This window comes from Monopterus albus, unplaced genomic scaffold, assembly GCF_001952655.1.
Source record: "Monopterus albus unplaced genomic scaffold, M_albus_1.0 scaffold182.1, whole genome shotgun sequence".
Lineage (NCBI taxonomy): Eukaryota > Metazoa > Chordata > Actinopteri > Synbranchiformes > Synbranchidae > Monopterus > Monopterus albus.
Window position 1 is genome coordinate 350,912 of NW_018128062.1, and position 20,244 is coordinate 371,155.

Consider the following 20,244-nt stretch of genomic DNA (forward strand, 5'->3'; position numbering starts at 1 on the left):
CCCTTGAAATGTGACTGGCCTATGGCTACATGTACTTCACCCATTTATGTGCATGTTTTTTATTGCCCGACATTTATAAGCTTGTATGTGATTGGTTGTTTTTAAGGGTTTTTTAAAATGTTGTATTATTTATAGGACTTTTTGTTGTGCACCTTTGCATTGGTTTTCTCATTAAAGTTGCTGAAAACACTACAAGATTTGCTGGACGTTGTGTCCTCAAGTCTATAGCCCCAGAACTGTCAAATGTTGCCTGGCCCTACCATATCCGTAATCTGTGACCCCTGTAACTCCTGTTTTGTTCTCGGCACTCCAGACCCCTCACATATCCCTCTACTGGACCTCCCTCAGATGACAGACACCTCTGTCTTCTCTGTTTCTCCACAGTACCCCAGTAGCCTTTGACCTCCCCAGCACCTCTGCCTCTCTGCGCGGCTGCCCTCACATTCCAGTCAAGGTGGTGAAACCTGAGCCTATAGTGAGCTCATCGCTGGGCCCTGGAGTTAAATGATACCAAAAAGCAGAGAGAAGAGAAAACAGAGAGAGAAGGGGGAGAGGCAGCTGTTGGTGCAGGACAGGTCTGGAACTGGTTCTGTGTGTCTGCTTACCAGAGCTCTTCGGGGGTTAAGTTACAACCAGCGAAGGGAAGGAGAAGAGGAAGAAGAGACTGCTGGTGTCTTTGAATTCTCTCTGCTTTTGTCTGTCTTGTTTTCCATTTGCCGTCGCTCCGTCAGTCGCTGACTGACTGGTGCCTACAGTTTCCTTTTGACACACTGCAGTGAGCCAGAAACCCTCGGTCTTTCAACTTAACAAGTCCCATTGGTCTTGTCCTCACATCTGGGAGCTGGGCTGGAATGTGAGTGTAATGCCGTGAGGTCGGACTCTCAAATGTCTCTGTGCCTCTGATCTTCTCTGACCCTGCCATGACCACCAAGTGTCCAAAGACGGTAAGTGTCTCTGTTTAAATTGCCTTCCAGTGTGTGTGTGTGTGTGTGTAGCTATGTTTGTACGTTAAAGAGTAAGTGAGAAAAACAACATATCTCTTTCAGAGGAGAAGAAAAAACTTCACCCAAAATGTCTCTTCTCACAATCATTATGATTCACGTCTCATATTGTGATGAGCACCATTAAGATGCTTAATCACCGCAAACGTAATTAAACCAATCAGTGTCTCTCTCATATGTTTGGAGGCTGACTGCAGCTAAGTTAAAGAAATGGGGGTTTTAGCCAAGAGCGTCTCCAGCTGAAAGCAAAGATGAACTTTTAAAAGTTTTAAGAGTGCCATTAGATAAGCCTTTCATCCATGCATTATTCATGACTGCCATGTTTCTTTCTAGTTCACTGGCTGTTGTTCATCGTCTCTCTCTGACCTCGTGCACTTGTCTTGTCAACCTTTGCAGTGACAAATCCCTCTGAAGAAAAGTTTTAAACAGGGTTGATGATTTTAATGAGTGCCCTACAGGAGACACTAAATAAAAGGTTGAGTACACAATTTTTTAAAAAGCATAATAAAAGAGCGCACTCACATCATCTCTTGAGGGCTGTTTGAAAAATTTAGAACATTGTAAGGGCCAGTTTACATTCTGAAATCTGCCACCTGCTCTTCCGCTAGCAGAAAGCAATTTAAAATAATTGTGAACTTTTCCAACAATAACTTTAAAAATGTCTGAGGTGAAACAGTAACAATTATCTCTAACATCTTTTGCAATGGCCTCATTATTTAAATGTTGCTGAAGTGCTCCCGGCAGGTAAACACACCACGCATCTTCTTCTTCTTATTATTATTATTGTTATTATTATTATTGTTGTTATTATTGTTATTATTTTTATGCCAAGGAAAGCTGTCCTGATGCGTTTAAGTTACACATTTGCTTTATTCACAGGTTTTACTTAACAAACCAGCAGCACACCAGATGCCAGACCACGACTGGCCATGAATGTAATTAATTAGTAAACATTACGACTAATAGAGAATAGCAGTATATACCTCACCAGCATCAACATCTAACATTTTCTTAATATATTCAGTTATTTGGTATTTTACAACCATGTCATGAGTATTTGCTGTAGCCAATTTTTCCCCTACAGCTACTTACAAAAAAATTATTAAATAGATTTAAATTCCAGAATAGTGTGCATACAGTCATACAGCATCAAATAGGAAAGAAGTCAAAGGTTTTAATGCGCGGAAAGTAATTCACTGTCATTGCTTGTCAGTCTTTTGTGTCTAATTGCCCTTATCAGCTGAGTGCAGCCGCAGCTTCATTGAACCGACACATCACGTTCCATTAATATTTATTTCAATTGATCTGAAAGTTAAATAAACTGGATCCTGCTGCGTTGATTCATACAGCTGAATTGTCAGTGTTTAAGATGGTTTGTTCAAGTTTGCATTCTACTTAACCATGTAACAATCATTGACTTTTCTACTACCTTTAACTCACCATTTCAACAGTTTATTTGTTAAGTTCACATAATTGGTTCAATTGTTTATTCATAATTGTATGTTATTATTGTATGAGTGTGTGCGAGGGGGTGTAAAGCTCTTTGAGTGCGCTTCACTGCTTAAAAAGGCACTATGTAAGTATAAGACCATTTACCGTTACTTTTAGCTGAAGGTTTGGCTTCTTGCCTGCTGTCTAGCTTCATTCAGTCTCCCTGACAACACATAGCTTTAAGGTTTCACTTCATCTCAAGACAGTGGGATGTGCAATGTGTATAATGTACAGTCAGATTAGTGTAGCTGGTAGTTTAATTGTTAAGAGCAGCCTCGCAACAAAATGTAATCACAACCTTAACAGTAGCAATACTAAGTAATGTAAATATAAATCCTGCATTAGAAGTGTTACTTGAAAAAACCTCAATTTGAAGGCATAATCCCTTTGTACTGTATATACAGAATTAATAGGTTGTTACTGGATTAATAAGTAGGCAGTGTGTTGTAGCTGGTTGAGGTGTAGCTACTTTATATATGCACGCAGTAGCTAGTCATCTGTTTTCAAGCAGAAAAGCCAAACAGCTGTTTTTCTCAAGTTTCCTCATCCTAAATTTACTATTTCTGGCCTGACAAACAAAACAAGACATTTAGTTTTGTAAAACTGTCATGGACATTTTTTTTTTTGCACTATAGCAAACATTTATTAGACCAAATGATTAATTGATTATTTAAATCACAAAGTAACAAACAACCAGAGCTTTTGAGTGCAGTGGAGCAGAAGTGTAAAGTATGAGACTAAGTGAGGTGACATTTATAAATCTTACAGATTTCATGCATCGTCATTTGTGCATCAAATGTGAAACTATGTCACTAATGTGTCAGCGAGGGTGACAGCTCAACTCGTATCTTTTAGAGCATAGAGGTTTAAGTGCTGAAAGTGAGCTGTTTTAAATATAATTGCTTTAGGGGACAGCCAGGTATTCAGAGTGGGTTTTGTATGGAAGTACATGAATGAACATTTTTGACAGCTGGAATGTGTTTTTGTAAGGCGCAGTGCATTCAAGCCTTCGGTCAAACTATTCAACTTAAGCCACTTAGTAATCACAAGTATTTTGATTCTAAAAATGGCTCACATCATGTCTGGTTATATTAAATATGAATTATAAAGACAATGACATATGATATCTTAGGAATAAAAAACACTTTTGGGTAAATTTCTTTGGTAAAACCGTTTTCTTAAATTACTTTCTTCTTTAGGCACACTTACAGCACAATAGGACTTATCAGCATCCTGGCAGGAATCTGAGTCAATCCTCAGCAAACCCAAGTCTTTAGTACTACAGAGTCAGCTGACCGCAGCAGCCGACTGAAGGCATGAATCAGACGATGTCTGGCGCTGCCCAAGGGCAGAGCTCAGATATGCAGTAAGGGAGCAGAAGGAAGGGAGCTAAAAAGAGAGTGTGAGGAGAGCACTGAGAGGAGGGGGAGAGAGAAGGAGAGTAGACCATGGACAGATTCTCTGGCCAACTGGGAGATCCAGCACAAGGGGAAGCTTGTTCTTGTTCTCACTGCCTCACCGTTCTCTGGGTATGTAGCAGGAGGCCGTGGCCTCTGTTGGATGAAAGAAAAATAAAGTCAAATACCAGAGGATAATGTGATTATAGGCAAATGGGAGAATGAAGGTTAATTGGAGTTAAGTATCTATAAAAAAAAAAAAATAGCCCTGTATATACATCTGCAAGTCAGCTTATGTTCAGCAAGCAGGGCTTGGACTCGCTTAAAAATAAACACCTAACTCAACAGTTAAGAAAGAATGCTGTGAATGTATATTTTCCAAAGATAATACCTGGACATTTGAGATCAAGTCATTAGATTCTAGGCAGTGGATTAGATGTGATTAGAATACCATGAAGTCCAGTGTAAAAATCATGGTGCTGCACACTGACTTTGTTATAAGTATCTCACATGTGTCTGGAGGTGAAAAAGAGCAATGCAGCACCACTCGTGATGAATCCCACCTACTGTATAGTTGTTTTCATCAATTACTCATAATCCTCCACTCGTGAACATTCATGGCCTGACTATGTGGGACCTGTCATTCACAGAGACAGACTGCCCTTGACAAGAATATGTGCGAATACAACCAACGCGACCAGAGCTAAATGTGGGAGGAAAAAATGACTTGCTCCTGCCATACTTTGATTTTCAGGATGCGTTCTTTTGGCCAGTACATTGAGATTCACTGTGTTACTCTAAATGCACCTCAACATCAGAGATAAGTGATTTTTCCAAATGAATCAGTCAGCATTTACTGGCACCTTTGTTAGTTCTTTATAGAACAGTTTAAAAGCAAAAGCACTGCTTTGATTGCTGCAGTGACAATGTTCTGCAAAAGCCTTGCAATTCAATCCACTTACGGATGAAGAAGCCACATAAACATTCAAAATTAAACCTGGCTCATGTTCCCTTCTCCATATGGGAAAAACCCAGGACCAGCACACTATAAATAATAAATGCTATTATACTGAAGTACAGTGAAGTAAAGTTTCTTTTAAAGTCAAAAAATATGATGGGACTAAGCTACTGAACATGATTTGAAATTAAAGTTGATCAGTTAAACACAAGTCTACAGGAAATTAATGTTAGTCAATGTGAAGTCCCCACAAGGAATGAAAACACAGCGTGTGTGTGTATAGATAGATATATTTTTTATGGTTACTATTTATATGGTTGTTACAATATCTGCATGGTCAGGCACTGAAATAATTCACGGTATGTTTCAGGTCCTACACAGGCCCTTAACCAGCTGGGAGCCAGAGTTAACCATTAGCTGAGAAACCAAGCCGAGTCCCATCTGTGATTTGAGCGCTCATTACGTTTCTCCCTGGCCCCTTATGTTAGTCATGCAGTGACGTGATTTGAATCTTGGAGTAGCATACAGAATTTAAAGGTGGCATCCCATTCATACGTATGAAAGGTGCTTCTGAACGCATACTCTTACTGTACATACAAAAATCCTTGGAGGGCTTCCTCATATATCCTTGTTTTGGGATCCATAGAGCATGTACAAAAAAAGTGAGGAGAATTCAAAATTTAGCATTAGTTTAAAAGATGTTTTATAAAGGCATATGTATTATCATAATTTGAAATCACTTAGTGTGTCACTGAGCTTTTCAGCCCGTAAGCTGGCACCTTCTCATTTGCCTTCTGAAAACATCTGTGAACACCAGGCAAAACATTTTCCATTCTCTATACAGCATACGACACAAATCCCCACTCCATGTTCTTTCATGTAGTTATTTATTTATTTATTTTTTGCTCCAACCAAACTGAACATTTAGCAGGATGACATGTTATACTCAACCTCATAACACCCACCTTCACCTCTACCTCCATCCTCCCCACCCTTATCTTAGATTTCATGATCACACCTCATAAAACCTCAATTTGCTGCTCAGACTTAATCTTTAGGACTGAATTCGTTGTTGTCATTTACGAGCAGTGTTGCAGCTGGTGTTCAGGCACTATAAAGCCATCGGTATTAGTTTTTGTGATAATCACACCGCTGCATGCACACTGACTCATGGAGCATTTTTCAGGAATGAAACCAAACCAGCAAGACGCAGATTAAATGAGGCTCTTATATGCAGCCATGTTTCATGTGATTAACAGTGACAGAGAGTACTGAAGCACACTTACTTAAGAAAGATACTTGTACATTTCATGACTGTTTCCAGTCTTTGCTATGTTCTGATGCTTCTTCGTCACATTTCAGAGGAAAATATTGTCCTTTTTACTCCTATTTTTTTATGACAGATATAGCTGCTTTTCAGATTAAGATCCCAACCTTTACAAAAAAGCAGTGTCTAAATGAAGGTCTCTGTCATGTTTCAGATGTCTGGGAGTCGTCAGCAGTTTCACCATAGAGTGTTTTCCTCCTAATCTTTTCAGTTGGTTCTATTTAATTAATAACTGCTTAGGAAAAATGAATATAAAATAAATACATCCTTGCACTGAATGTACTGTATGTATCAGAACTTTTTTTTCTTTCTTATATAAACACTAACAATTGCTGAATCAAGACCTACCCAATTTGGGTCAGTACTGGGACAAGGGAGTGTTTCGATCTATAATCTAGTTGTGTGTCACTGTGTTACTGATTGTTGACAGTATGTACTATATCTTCTTTGTGCACCGTTTGGTTGCAAAGCTTTACAAGGTAAATGTGGTTGGAAAAACACTGAACTAAACTAGTTGTTAGTAGCTCCAACTTACCTGACTATGACAGTAATCTACTACTTACACATCTATTAACTAACAACATCATATATAATAAAATATCAATGATATGGCCATTTTTCTGCAGAAACTAATTTTACTTTTGATATTTGCTAAGTGCATTTCAGTCGGCTTTTACTGAGCTGCAGTATTTTTACACAGCTGCACTTGTATTTACTGTAGGTAAAGCAGTGAGTGTGGCACACACTGTGGTCACGGCCAGATGTGATGTCACCATCATGGGATCTGTGTTATGCTTTGCATGTGACATAAAGGCAGGTTTGAAATCTGATTTGCGTGGCTATGGCTAAGTCGTTTCAAATTTGATTTGAATCGGGTTTCAAACCACCTACAGCATGAACTGCTCCGTGTTTCTTGCCATCCACACTTGTTAAGATCAATCTGATTCCAATCAGGATATGCCAGTCTGGAAACAACCTTTTCCCATAGTCTTTACTTCTTTCACTCTTCACTTTTATCTCCTCTGTGTATCTGTCTTCAAGCTTTTCTTCACTCTCTTCTTCCTCTTCTTCTTACCAGATGTTGTGATGTCATCCCACAGCTTTGTTGTTGCGGTATTCGTACTTACTGTACAGTATGACTCAGTGAAGCGCGTTGGATCAGAGGTCTAGTCAACACAATACACAAGCTACCCTTCCAAACTAAACACCACCCAGACATTATACAACTCCCCGGAGCTGCTGTTATTGCTCACCTTAAAGGTGTTCTTTATTAAAATTTCTTACCCTCAATATCCACAGCATAATATCATGAAATGAAATAATTCTTTCATATGGGAACACATTTAATCATTTTGTTTATATGTACTGCTTTAATACCAGCTGATACATGATTCATTCTCAATAACACTGTTCTGAACATGCCTGCCCAGGCTGAGGCTCCACTACTGCTCTCAATCAGACAGGCTCAGCTGACATCCCGGCTTTGACTGCACTCACTGGAGAGAGTGAATATGTGTGTGTGTGTGTGTTCATTTCTCTTTGGAAATGTATTTTTGTTTATATAGGTTCCTTTTTGCCTGTCTACATAAATTGGTTTTTGCCATCTATGTATTGCTTTCTCCTTCTTGTTTATTGTATGTCTGTGTGTTGAACAGGCATTCTTCACTTCTGGCACTCTACACTATTATTTTTCTATTTTGCATAGTGCTTGCTGAGTTAGCTCACGTTGTCAGCTGCCCGCTGAGTGATGCATTGCCCTCTATCTCAAAAGCTGCTCAGTAATTGCTGTGTAATTGTTTGTCCAGTAATGCAGCATGTAAAAGCTTCATCTCTCGTTATGTCTCTTGAATTTTGTCAAACAACATCCTTTCAAAATCTGAGATCCCTGCCTAGTGGCTACTAGATATTGTCACGTTTCAAAACCCAGTTTTTTAAATAGCCTGGGCTATATTAAAACACGGAGGCATAATCTCTCCCAGGTGGCGTACAGTTTTCATTGTGTTTTTAGAAAAATAAGCTTTCTTGACTGAAAACAGCCTCTGGCAAACATCCAGCTCAGCCACATTCCACTTTCACATGACCTTCTCACAGACATGCACAGAGCAACAGCCGCTCGGTCCGTCCCTGACCACACCTGCATTTGACTGGCCTAGATAACTCAAGGCCTGTTTACTGTTTGTTCTTCTGCTTCGGCCTCCTCCCCCTCACTGTTTAGAAGTTTGACTCAGCTCCAGAGATGCAATTGGCTTGTAAATTTCATTTCTGTGTATTTACAGTTTTGTTTTACAAGGACAGGCACATCCCCTTCTTAAACACTGGAAGCCGCTGAAATGTATTAGGGTGTTGAGGTCACATCAGGTAGGTTTTAACATCTTACTTTTAGATAGTTTCAGAGTTATTTGTAAGAATCAATCAACTACTGGCAAGAAGTAATTTTTTTCAGTTATTTTCTTCAGGGATACAGTTTTTTGCCTTTATTCATAAGTGGGTTGAAGAAAAGCAGACAGAAAATAAGAGACAAATGTCAGCAGCCAGACTCAAACCCCCACCCTAGTGCATGCACTGTACATGTCTGTATGGTGCACCACACTGTACCATTCAACTGCCAGGGTGCCCGCAAGTAGAGTTTTACAATTGATTAGTTGTTCAGACTGATACAACTATCGTTTAATGTGTACAAAAATGTAAGCGTAAGAATGAAATATTTGGTTTGGTTTCTGGACAAATGAAACAAATAAGAGCTAACTTGTTAACCATTAAGCTTTAGAGGTGCTGTAGAGGTCCTGCAAGGCATACACCGTTATCTTTGGATGTCCAATCTTTATGCTCAACTAAGCTAAACAGCTGCTGGATATATGATTAACGTGCAGATAAAAGGGTGGCATTGATCTTCTTACCTGACTTTTGACCATAAAGCAAATAAGTGTCATTCCTAAGATGTTCTTTTCTATTCTATCACTATTGTTTTAGCAAAAATGCTAAACATTTGCTGATGCGTTCTGTGTTATTCTCTGTTTTGTATCATTGTGAATTGTCTATTGTTTTGCAGCAGAAATGGGACATTTTCACATGTCACTTTAACTTGACATCATGTAGAAATGATCTAATTACATTATCTGTAGATTACTAGGACAGCCATTATTTGCTGCCTTATAATCAATGCTGACTGTACCAGCAACCTTCCACCTTCTCAAAAGTTCCTGGACTCAGTTTTTGTTTATATTTTGGATAACAGAGAAAAGCTGTGAAGGTAGCTTCTAAAACAGGAAATGGAATTGGCTTTTGCAAATGATGTGTGTGTTTGTATAAAGGAGTGAGTGAGACGGAGTAGCCAGCACTTTAATATCCCCAGTAAAGGTGGAGACTGGGTATCTGTTTGAGAATCCCACATCAAATGAGACGGCATGTCAGAGGAGGGTTATGCATATATTTCCCTTGTTTCTCCCATCTACCAGGAGCAGACACAGCTAATGAGTTGAAGGAGATACTGTTTTGATCAAGGCTAGAACGTGAGGATAGAAGAAACCAAACAGAGCAGATACATGAGTAAATACATACAAACAGTCAAAAGAACTAATCCCAAAAGCAAATCAGCTATGTTATCAAGGGTTTGATATCCTGTTCTTGTTCTTTGGTGTTTCTGTTGTTTTCCTGTGGGTGCATCTGTAGGAGATCAGGGTCCAGCCTGATACTGCAAACCCTAGTGAAACATGACTCAAGGATGAATAGAGGCTTTTAGGTCAATGTCTATCTTCCCACACGTTGTTCTGCTATTCTTTATTTGTCCATCACCCAATAAAACACGCACAGTGTTATCTGATACCCACATGCTCAGTGAGCAAACAAGGTTCTGACAATCTCTTCCTCCCTTTCTGCCTCTTTGTCTAAACAAGCCTTTATTGGCGCTTTTCACATACAGTAAGATGTTTATTATCATTTGAGAAGGGGGGGGGCAAGATTTGCCTCAGAAAAACAAGATGTCACATAATTATTAATTTCAAGTCAGCTGTCAGTGCAGACTCTACATTACGGTAAGAGACTGTTATTTGTAAGGTCAGAGAATGTCTGTTTTTCTCTTGTAAAAGCAATGAACCAGCATAAGATGGAGTGCAGAACAGAGAGTGGGAGGGAATGTAAGAGAATAACATGAGTTTAGGCCCAGCTGAGACCAAATTACCTACAAAAAGAAGTCAGTATTCAGAGCTATTGTTTTCATACAGTCTACATTGCTGCAGGTTGGACTCTTATTAGATTCAGCCTGTGTTTCCACTTGTGGCTCAGACGAGGCCCTCTGACAGCCTTTATCCAGTTACGTCTGGGCCCCCAGCGCTCCAGGGAGTTCACATTTGCTCCTCCTATATGGGGGCAGAGGGGAACTAATGCATGTCCCTGATGCCACCTGCAGTTAGAGCAAACAGAGCTGACCACCACTCAGCTGGGTACTAATGCAACAGAAAAAGAGAGAAGAATAAAAAACACATGTGTGTATTTCTAACATTATGTGGTCTGCCTGTGGTTGTTTAATGTGGTTGTTTAATGCTGCAGTCTGTATTTGTCTCTGAAAGCTGTTTTGTTGCCTCCATAATTGCCAGACTAGATGCTACCACCGCTGCTGAAGCTGCTGCTGCTGCTGTAAATTGTACTTTTACTTTTTATTGTGAGAAAATACACGAACGGGGGTGGCGACTTGACATGGTAACGTAGAGGCATATTTGCTTGCTTTCGTGCTCAACCTGACAAACATTTCCTGTGGCCCTGACAATGTACATGTGTGTGTGTGTGTGTGTGTGTGTGTGTGTGTGTGTGTGTGTGTGCGCGTGTGTGAGAAAGAGAGAGAGAGAGAGAGAGAGAGATTCTGTAATTGTACATTGGTTCCCTTTCTTCAACTATTCAAAGCTAAGACTATCTGGCGCTGTTCGCTTTGAGAGCATGCCACTGTCCCTGCATGGGTTTCAATTTCAACCTCCTCAGCACATCAGCAATGCAATTGCTTCCTACTGCAATTTATTACAGGCAAATTGAAAGATTCGAAGGTGTGAGTCAGTTTGTGTTGGCTCTGAATGCACGGGCCGGTTACTTAACACTCCTTTTCTACGTCTCGTTACATGGCCAGAGCTCCGGCTTGTAACCATCTGCGTTTATGAGAGCTGTTGTTATTGTAACCAAGTCCTCAGGAAAGAGAAAAAGAGAAAGGGGGAAAAAAAAGAAATTTCCTCTTTTCCGAAGCAGTGATGGAGGATGGCAGTGGTCCCATTAGCTGACCCCATAGGAGAGCTCTCTGGAGGGATATAGACTTACCAGTGTCAAAGCATAAGAACAAGCCCAGAGTAGCATCAAAGCACAGCAGTAGATAGCTTGTAGTGACATTGTGCTGCAGGACAGAACACTCCGCCATCATTACCGTGGATCCCTCACATCATCTATTTATAATCAATTTTCCATTCTGAAACATGTTACATATCTGTCTCCCATATGGTGCTGGGGAAACAGACAGAGATGGGGGGAGCAAAGAGGAGAGAGGAGGGGAAACAGGGAGCTGCTCGAGTATTGCTATAACACACAGGAGAAATGATACAGCAGGGACTGTTCACACAAATGGACCCAGACGTGTAATAGTAACAGCAGTTTAGTGAAACCATTTCTTTAACAGCAGAGCTCAGACGAGGAAAGAAAACCACACCACTCCTACTGGGTCATACTTCATGGTTTCCTTTTAAATTCACTAGTAAACGGTGCAAAGCCACACCATTATTTGCAAAAAGGGCCTCATTTACAAACAAATATATAACCAGCCAGTCACTGAGAAAGTATTGTTCTGCTGATTCCATCCTCCCTGTATTTATTATCTGGGAAATGTTACACTCTCATTACTCCAGGTATTATTCTAATCATTTTTGTGTGTGTATTAGAAATGCACTCATAAGAGGAAATTGTTTTGCTTTGGTTAAATGTCAGAAAAGCCACACTGTCAAGATAAGAACACTGCTATGACATGCACATTTTACAAATGTAGCTGTGTGCCACAGTGTGTCCTGACTCCCTTCCTGGAAGGAAGAGCTGCCACGTTCCCTGATGAATCTATACCTTCATTGTATTGACATTCTTTATGGGTGTGTACCTTTGACATATACACATGGTAAAGGAAATGGAGTTTATTGTAGGCCCATGATTGTGACTGGGAAATATGAACTCGAAGACAATAGGGCTCATGAGCGCACAAACACTCACTCAGGGACACGTGGATGAGGTTCATGGCCTTGTGGAGCTACTTCACCCCCGCCTTCCTTGAAGTTATAAGCCTGGAAGTGGAGTCAGTCTCAGAACTGACACAGGTTAAAGGAAACAATTGGTGGGACTGACCTTTTTGTTAATCTTTCTGAGTTATTCTGCTGCCTCAGGTCCATAGTCACCATAGACATGTGGTCCAACGTGTGCAAGGCTTGTCACATTTAATTAATGTTAAAGAATAATCTGTGGCATTTGCTGCCAACTTTCCCAACTCTTTTTTTTTACTACCATGAGAGGGGTCTTTTTTGCATTTGCTGGTGCAAACATTGCAATGATAAACTCTGCAACAAAGGGTAATGTTATTCTTTCTAAAAATAATTTGCAAAGTGTACTGTACAGTTAAGGTGTACAATATAGATGAGTTAGGTAAACCTAAGATATATAAGTAAAGATGAAGATTAAAGACATAGTGAAAACCCTCCAAGCTCCCAGGCTAAATAATGAAGCCAATCTGAATTCTATCAGTGATGCTGGCTCAAAAAGGGAGTTAATCCCCATAAACTCCCATGTTAAACTGCCCAACTTTACAGCAGAAATAAACATGTTTATAGCCTGGTTTTGGTCTCTATAGCTAATTTCCCCTTCCATGACAACTGTGTGGGGGTGAATTTTTATATTTCTCACCCTTTTAAATTATATTAAGTCTAAATGTTATGCATAATTGGCTGCTTTGATTGACAGGTGGGAGGGTCCTGCCAAAGGTGGCTAGTTCTCTAACAGTTCTACTCATGCTCCACCTTCCATTTTTGGATTAGTTGTAGCAGTAATACGGCAGCGGCCAGACTTGAGCTTCGAAACTGCTCTTCAGAAAACCAGTAGGTGACGTCACAGTGGGTTTGTCCAGCTTTTATATACAGTCGGCATGAAAACTATAGCTAAGCTGATGCTTTCCAGCAGGAACAGCAGTTAGAAGAGCTGGATAGTTACAGGAATAATTACAACTACGTATGTCTGAACAGAGAAAATAACAGAAATCAAATAACAAAAAACTCAAAAATCTGGGACATGAAATCAAAGTGATCTCCAGGGTACTGTAGTGCAAAAACAAGCTTGACTTCAAAGATATGACTAAAAATACAACTACAAAAATAAGGATTATAATTTTAAAAACTAAATCAAAATCCATCAGACATGTCAGTGACAGGGTCTGCTGTCACTGTAAACAAACCCACACAGCATGATTTAGTATAACGATAATAACTGTTACTTCTGGATAGTTTGGGCAAATTTAAATCAAAGTAAATTCTGCAAGTCTAATCATTGATAACCACAGCTCTGTTAACCTCAGTGACAATTTAAAGAATAGGCAGGCTTGTAGTAAAGATATTTGTAGTGAAATAAACAACAAAAACAACTTTTTATAAGGGTGGAAAACATTTCAGTCAGAAACCAAAGCTTGTGGTTTTCATGGTTATGCAGTATAGGTGCAGAAGACTTTGAGGTTACTTAATACTGCAGGACAGCTACAGAGCTAATTACTTAATTAATATTTTTGACACGGCTCTCATTATTCATGGATCACATTTGCATTAACATGGTAAAACCCTGGTATGACAAAGGATTTTTTCTTTGAGTCTCTCCTTGGGGACACTATAGGCTTTAGTTTAACATGTTCCAAAATAAAACATAAATGGTAATAATAAATATATGTGATAAAGATGAGAACAGATATAAGCTGAGCATAAGGGGAGTAAGAAATCAAATTAGCATGGACTCTGTCTGCTAACGCCCGACATGGCCAGGTTTCCTGGACTCGGAGGCTCTCCACGCTCTGCCTGTACTCTAGAATTATGTGACTGGTTGATGAGTAGTTGTGTCGAGTTGGAAGGTCCTTGGCAAGAGGCCTTGGGCACCACTGGAAGACTATCAGAGTGCAGAGTCATTAGAAATCCCTCATTCTCACTCCACTGTGTAAACTGCACGGCGGCCTCCATCTGAACGAGCCCTGAGGAAGGATAACCTCCGCTGGGCTGAAATTGGATCGAGCACAGAGGAGAAGAGCTGTGGGAGCCGAGCAAAGGGGGAGGCAGTTATGTGTTCCTATTTATTGACTCGGCTGCAGAGAAGTTTCCAGAATAAAGTTTGGGGAGTTTTTCCCATAAGGACTGCAGGCATTAGGGCAGGGATGAGTTGTCTTCATAAAAGCCTTCAATGACTATGGAGAAGAGAAATGGAAATGTACTTAAACCCACATCAGCTCAACTTTTTTTTTTTCTTGTACACTCCTTTACACCTGTGATATTGAAAGAAGCGGCCACATGTGGTTATTATGTAGTGTGCTTGTGCCCAACGCTGATTTTTACGGAAAAATGTTATCACATATCAAAATTGTCACCATGTGTACTTTTAAAAAATGGCACTTTTCTACGAGTATTATCTCAAATATTTTGTTGCCATTCTAATATTCCCAGTTTATTTCAAACGAGGTTGCCGGAAGAATTTTCATCTGAATGAGTGGGTATAAAATTGTACATCTTCTTTTAGTTTTTCTTGTTCATTACAGCAGCACTGCCAGATGTGGAGTGCACTTGTGTGAACAATCCATTTCTCTCTTTTTTTTTTTTTATTTACTGCTGCCGAGGCATAGATGTGGACACTGGTATGATATTATCTTTCAGCTTTCATTTAGCATTTCAAGCGTCCAAGCATGAATTACAGTAAGTTTATCACAGTACAAACTGCTGGCTGTACTACCTCCTAGAAACCTATTAAAAAACTAATATTGTTGCAGTCAATGTTTAATTTTAACTATTGATTTGATTTGATTTGATTTGATTTATTCTTTCAAGCATGTAAAGACAGTTGATATGTCAACACACATAATTTTACACATATCCAACAAATGCTAATCCAATATCAATGTGCTTATACCTAGTACATGCTTGAATGGAGTAGGAAGAAGTCAGACTTATCCAGTCCTACCCCATGACATCATCTTACCATCATTGGTTTGCAAGCAGTAAATGATTCACTTCTACACCCACAATAGTCCATGTAGTTAATCATTAAGCCTGTTCTTGCATATATCTTGATTGACACATACCTTTATATTTATGTTTAAACTCGTCAATTCTATTACTATTTTTTATGTCCACACTTAAATTATTCCATAGGTTTACCCCACTTATGGAAATACAGAATCTTTTTTTGGTTGTACGTATAGCATGAATTTTTAAATTTAATTGACCCCTTAAATTGTATCCCCCTTCCCTTTCATTAAATAGTTTTTGAATTCCACCAGGTAATAAATTGTTCCTGGCTTTATACATAAACACAGCAGTCTTATATCCCACTAAATCAAAAAATTTTAACAATTTAGACTGTATGAAAGCTACATTGGTGTGATCCCTATACCCCATCTTATGCACAATTCTTATCGCTCTTTTTTGTAATATATACAATGGTTGAAGTGAGCTTTTGTATGTATTTCAATGCCATACTCTAAGTAAGTAACTATCATTTATAGTAACACATATATTGTTCTTATGTGACTTTATAACACCACATTTACTGCACTTTAAATCATGTTAAACCCACTTGCATGTCAAAACAATAGAGCTGGAAGTGGAATATGCACAAACTGCGAGTAATTGCCTCCCACTTTGTTGTGTCTTACCTCTTCATTAGCAGCTTTGAAACTACATGTATCATAAAAGTGCTTGGTAATGGCAGAAGTCATTAAAGACAATAATGACCTGAGTGATAAAGTCACATGAGGGAGGAAAAACACTACTCGTGTTGTTTGAAAAAGACAGTGTGTTAGTCAAGGTTATATGCTTTATTTTCTGCAAGTTGCTTTCAGTGGGTTTCTGAAAAACAACAGGATCTTGTGAGCACTGATGTACAGCCAAAGCAACAAAAGCTCCCGACGGTGGCAAACACCCAGGCAGAGCTTTTAGACTTTTCCAACAATAATAGTGTGTAGCACCTTGCCTCTACACAGACCTGTACACACAGTCTAGCTGTGTGACACACAGTGTGAGTAATGTAGATCTTGGCCTTGGTACAACTTGAGAGTAGGAGCTGTATTTTACATGTGTGTCTTTGCATGTGTTTGTAGTGTGTGTGTGTGTGTGTGTGTGCAGCAGTCTAATTGCAGCAGAAGATGAAGTATGAGAAGTCTATGGTGGAGAAGGCAGGAGAGAATGTGAGGAGAGAGAGACAAGTACCTATAGCTGTAATTAAATTCTGTCAAAAGCCTTTTCATTTAGGTAGGCTGTGTTGAGGGATTAGCAGGACAGGGGCTGGCTGGGCACTGCACTGTGTTTGCTCTGCTTCACCCAGAGTCGGAGGGAGCCGTAGCCAAGAAGGTGACAGAGCTGTCCTCTCCTTCTCGTTTCACCCCTATTGCCCCTTTTGCCCATTATGATCAGCGATATCACATTCTGTTTTCTCAGCCTTCTTTCACTTCTCCTGTGTTTGCCTTTCTCATTCACTTTGCACACAGGAAAAGCTGCATCTGCCCACCGCTGGGATTTACCCTATGCCTACCTAAAAATAGCCACATACTGTATATACATACATGGCATTTAGCCAATCATGTTGAAGTCTTTGGTGCAGTTTAGGTGAAACCTGAATTTAGTAGGTAATGGTTTTATCATTTGTAAAGCAAATACCATGCTGCAACAGTACCAAGCCTGAGCAGAAGCTTAGTCTAAAACCTGCACTACTCAACAGTTTATATTGATAGTGAATCAAGTGACTATATGTAATGTGAAGTGGGGAACTATCCCCTGACTCTGCAGTTCTTCACTTCTCCCAAATGCTTTAACATCTTCTAACTCAATATTTTTCTGGCCTGCAACTTTACTTTTTGGTTCCTTCTTACTACTATCAGTGCTGCCAACCCAGCAAGTTTCTTGGTAGGTTCGCTTTATGTGGCTGTGGCTCTTGGACTGACTGTGGCCAGTATGTCGAGGGAGGACAGCAGTACATTCAGTCACCCAATCAGCAGCCAAAAAGAAACATGAATGAGCTGTAAAAGTGCCTAAATGACATGTGAAATACAGCGTTTACCTGTGTGAGTTTTTTCCAATGTTTGTGATACTTCAGTCTGTACAACATCCTTTTAAAACGTTTCTGAAAATAAAGGTAGATTTAGACACACAGTGATTTGATGCTAGCAGCTTGAAAAGTAATAATACCACTTACTACTGTATTTACATATATCCCAAATTTTAAAAAGTTAAAGGTTGAAAAAAAAATTAGGTCAACTTTAACTAGCTTAATCCATCATTAATATGCAATTTAGCTTGTGATCATTTAGCAACTTTTTTAAGCTGGCTGTAGCCACTAGTTGGCAAATAGCTGGTAACAGTGGTAGCCATAGCAGCGCTCAGCTCTTTTCAGTGAGAAAGTTCTAAGACCATACTGTACACTACCTGTCAAACAGCAGACAGACAAGGTTGGTGATTAGCTAGTGAATAGGGTGGAGAATGGCTGTCCACAGCCTGCTGCATGTGTTCATTCCATCGTGCAACAACTTTACAAGGTGATAAAACTGTGTTTACAGCTTGTTAAACTGATTCAACATTGCCAAAAAATCAGTTAATGTAGGTTTAAAGGTAGTGTTAGTGATCCTGGAAAAGCCAGTAAAAGGAAGCTTGATTTTGAAAGCAGACAACTGAAGACACCTCACCCTTTTGTTCTGACTTCTCTCCAAACCTACTCCTCCAAAACACAATTCACACTGCCTGACTACTACTTACAGATTTCAGGAAAATAACAAATGCCCCCCAAACAAAACAAAACACATAATTACCTGTCCAGCAGAAATATGGCCACCATGGCATTACTTTTCAGCCCTTCTATTCTGTCAGTTGTCGTCATCATGAATTCTGGTTTTACTTCTTGCAGCATCCAACTTCTTTCTCGAATACTATGTTACCTGCCCAGATCTGCAGCCCCAAACCATAGTTGGGGATCTCACGTTCATGGCTAAACTGCTTTAGCACTGGCTTGTAGCCGGTAACTAGCCTTAGAATTTCAGGCTTTTCTGGTAGAGAGGAGTAAAGAGGAAGGCCTGCTAACTCTGTTCAAAACACAGGCTTTATTCCATCTTGGTAACATGAGCACTGCATGTGGCCTTTGATTCCCAGTTAACTGCATTACACTTCTGTCTATAAACTTAGAGCAGACTGCTGTCTGGCTGCATGTAAAAGGAGTCTGTTCCTTTGTTGATAATCCTGGAAAAGTGTGAAGATCCAGACCCTCTCTGCCTTGCATATCTTTCCTTGTATTTGTGGTCATGGATATGACTGATAGTCATTTCTGAGCTCACTACAATCACAGAATAACAATTTCATTAATCCTGGTGTTAAGCAATTTTGTGCATGAAATTCTTTTAAATAATATCAGATAAAATGATATGTGGTGTCACTGTCGACAGGATGAGATCCACCCTGAATGCCTTACGTCTCTGGATGTTGTGGGGCTGTCTTGGCTGACACGCCTCTGCAACATCGCACGGCGGTTGGGGGCAGTGCCTCTGGACTGGCAGACCGGGGTGGTCTCCTTAGGATTAGTGGTATAGATAATGGATGGATGGATGGAGGTGCATCTAGAAAACCAAAATCACTTAAATAGTGCTGCCCACCAGAGCTTCCAGTAGGGAAGAGAAATTATCCTAGTGGCAAGAAAGCTTATATGCTTCGTGCATTAAAAGGGCCTAATTTTCTCTTAGATCAGATCCTCTTGGACTCTAGGGTTCATGATCTGGCATTCCCGGCATGTAGTGAGTACATTAGGAGGGAGTAAGTTTAAATAAGAGTCTCAATAAAGAGTGAGGTAACTCCTGGTGTAATTCCACTCATGTTTACACCATGCAGCGGTCTTCTTGCTCTCATACTGGCACACTGCATGCAGGTAGCAACTTGTGGCAACAACAACAAAATTATCTATAAGGCTATACGTATGTCTCAAAGGGGAAGGCTCGGCCTGTAACAACAGTCTTCATTTGTGAAAGATGCTCTGGATACCTTTTGTGCCGTAGCTTGTTAGCTTTAGCAATCAAAACAGAGTGGTAACACATCTGCCTGCAATGGTAACACCTTCTAGGAGATTCTTGGTTCGCGCACTGTGTGCACAGGCAGAGCGTGTGTACAAGTAGAAAGTTAGATTGTCAGGCAGGTAGGCCATCCAGTGGTTTTACTTGGGATGAGTAAATTATTGGTCAGGAGTTTTTCAAACTTTCTTTACATTGTCAGTGCATTTATTGTTTTCATATCCATCGGGATGAAAAGAGAATTTCAAGAAATATGAAAAAAATGCTTCTGAAAGGAATCACCAACCCTACCTTTAAGGAAAAACTCTGGGAACAAAATTTCTTTCCTTTGCTGTTTTTCTATAGCCCACATTGTGGACAACTTGATAGATGGCTAGAAATGTTTTAGTATCAATAATAGTGTTGGTATGAAAAGCAAAAATGGTTCCCTCTCATTTTAGACTGAATTCTAAACACACAAGCCCTTAGTGCAGTTAGTTCTGTGCTATTCTACACCTAGTGAATTTTACTTTCAAATTAAATACACAGCTCATTGAGTTCTGGGGGAGCACAATACACCCACATAACAAGACACCACTATACTGCTGGCATACACCCATGCCTACACACATACTCAAATGTGCCACATCTCACTCTCTGTCCTCCACCCTCTCTTCCCTGTCCTGTCCTTTTCCCCCATGATTCCTCCTGGTTGAGAGATTCTATTTATTTTTTTCTAGGAATAATAACCAGTGTGCAATTTGTGTGTGTGTGTGTGTGTGTGTGTGTGAGAGAGAGAG

The 20,244-nt window shown here is 39.8% G+C and overlaps 1 protein-coding gene across 2 annotated transcripts in view; it reads left to right on the forward strand.

Moving 5' to 3' along the window:
- Positions 1-429: 429 nt before the first annotated feature.
- Positions 430-20,244, forward strand: part of flrt2 (fibronectin leucine rich transmembrane protein 2) — a 45,627-nt gene continuing 25,812 nt past the window's right edge. Inside the window, exon 1 of one of the 2 annotated variants that reach the window (XM_020616972.1) lies at positions 430-944. The gene's annotated coding sequence lies outside the window, so the exon portion shown is untranslated. Of the gene's footprint in view, positions 945-8,473; positions 8,533-20,244 lie in introns of those variants that run through there. The other variant, XM_020616973.1, reaches the window with a different exon arrangement.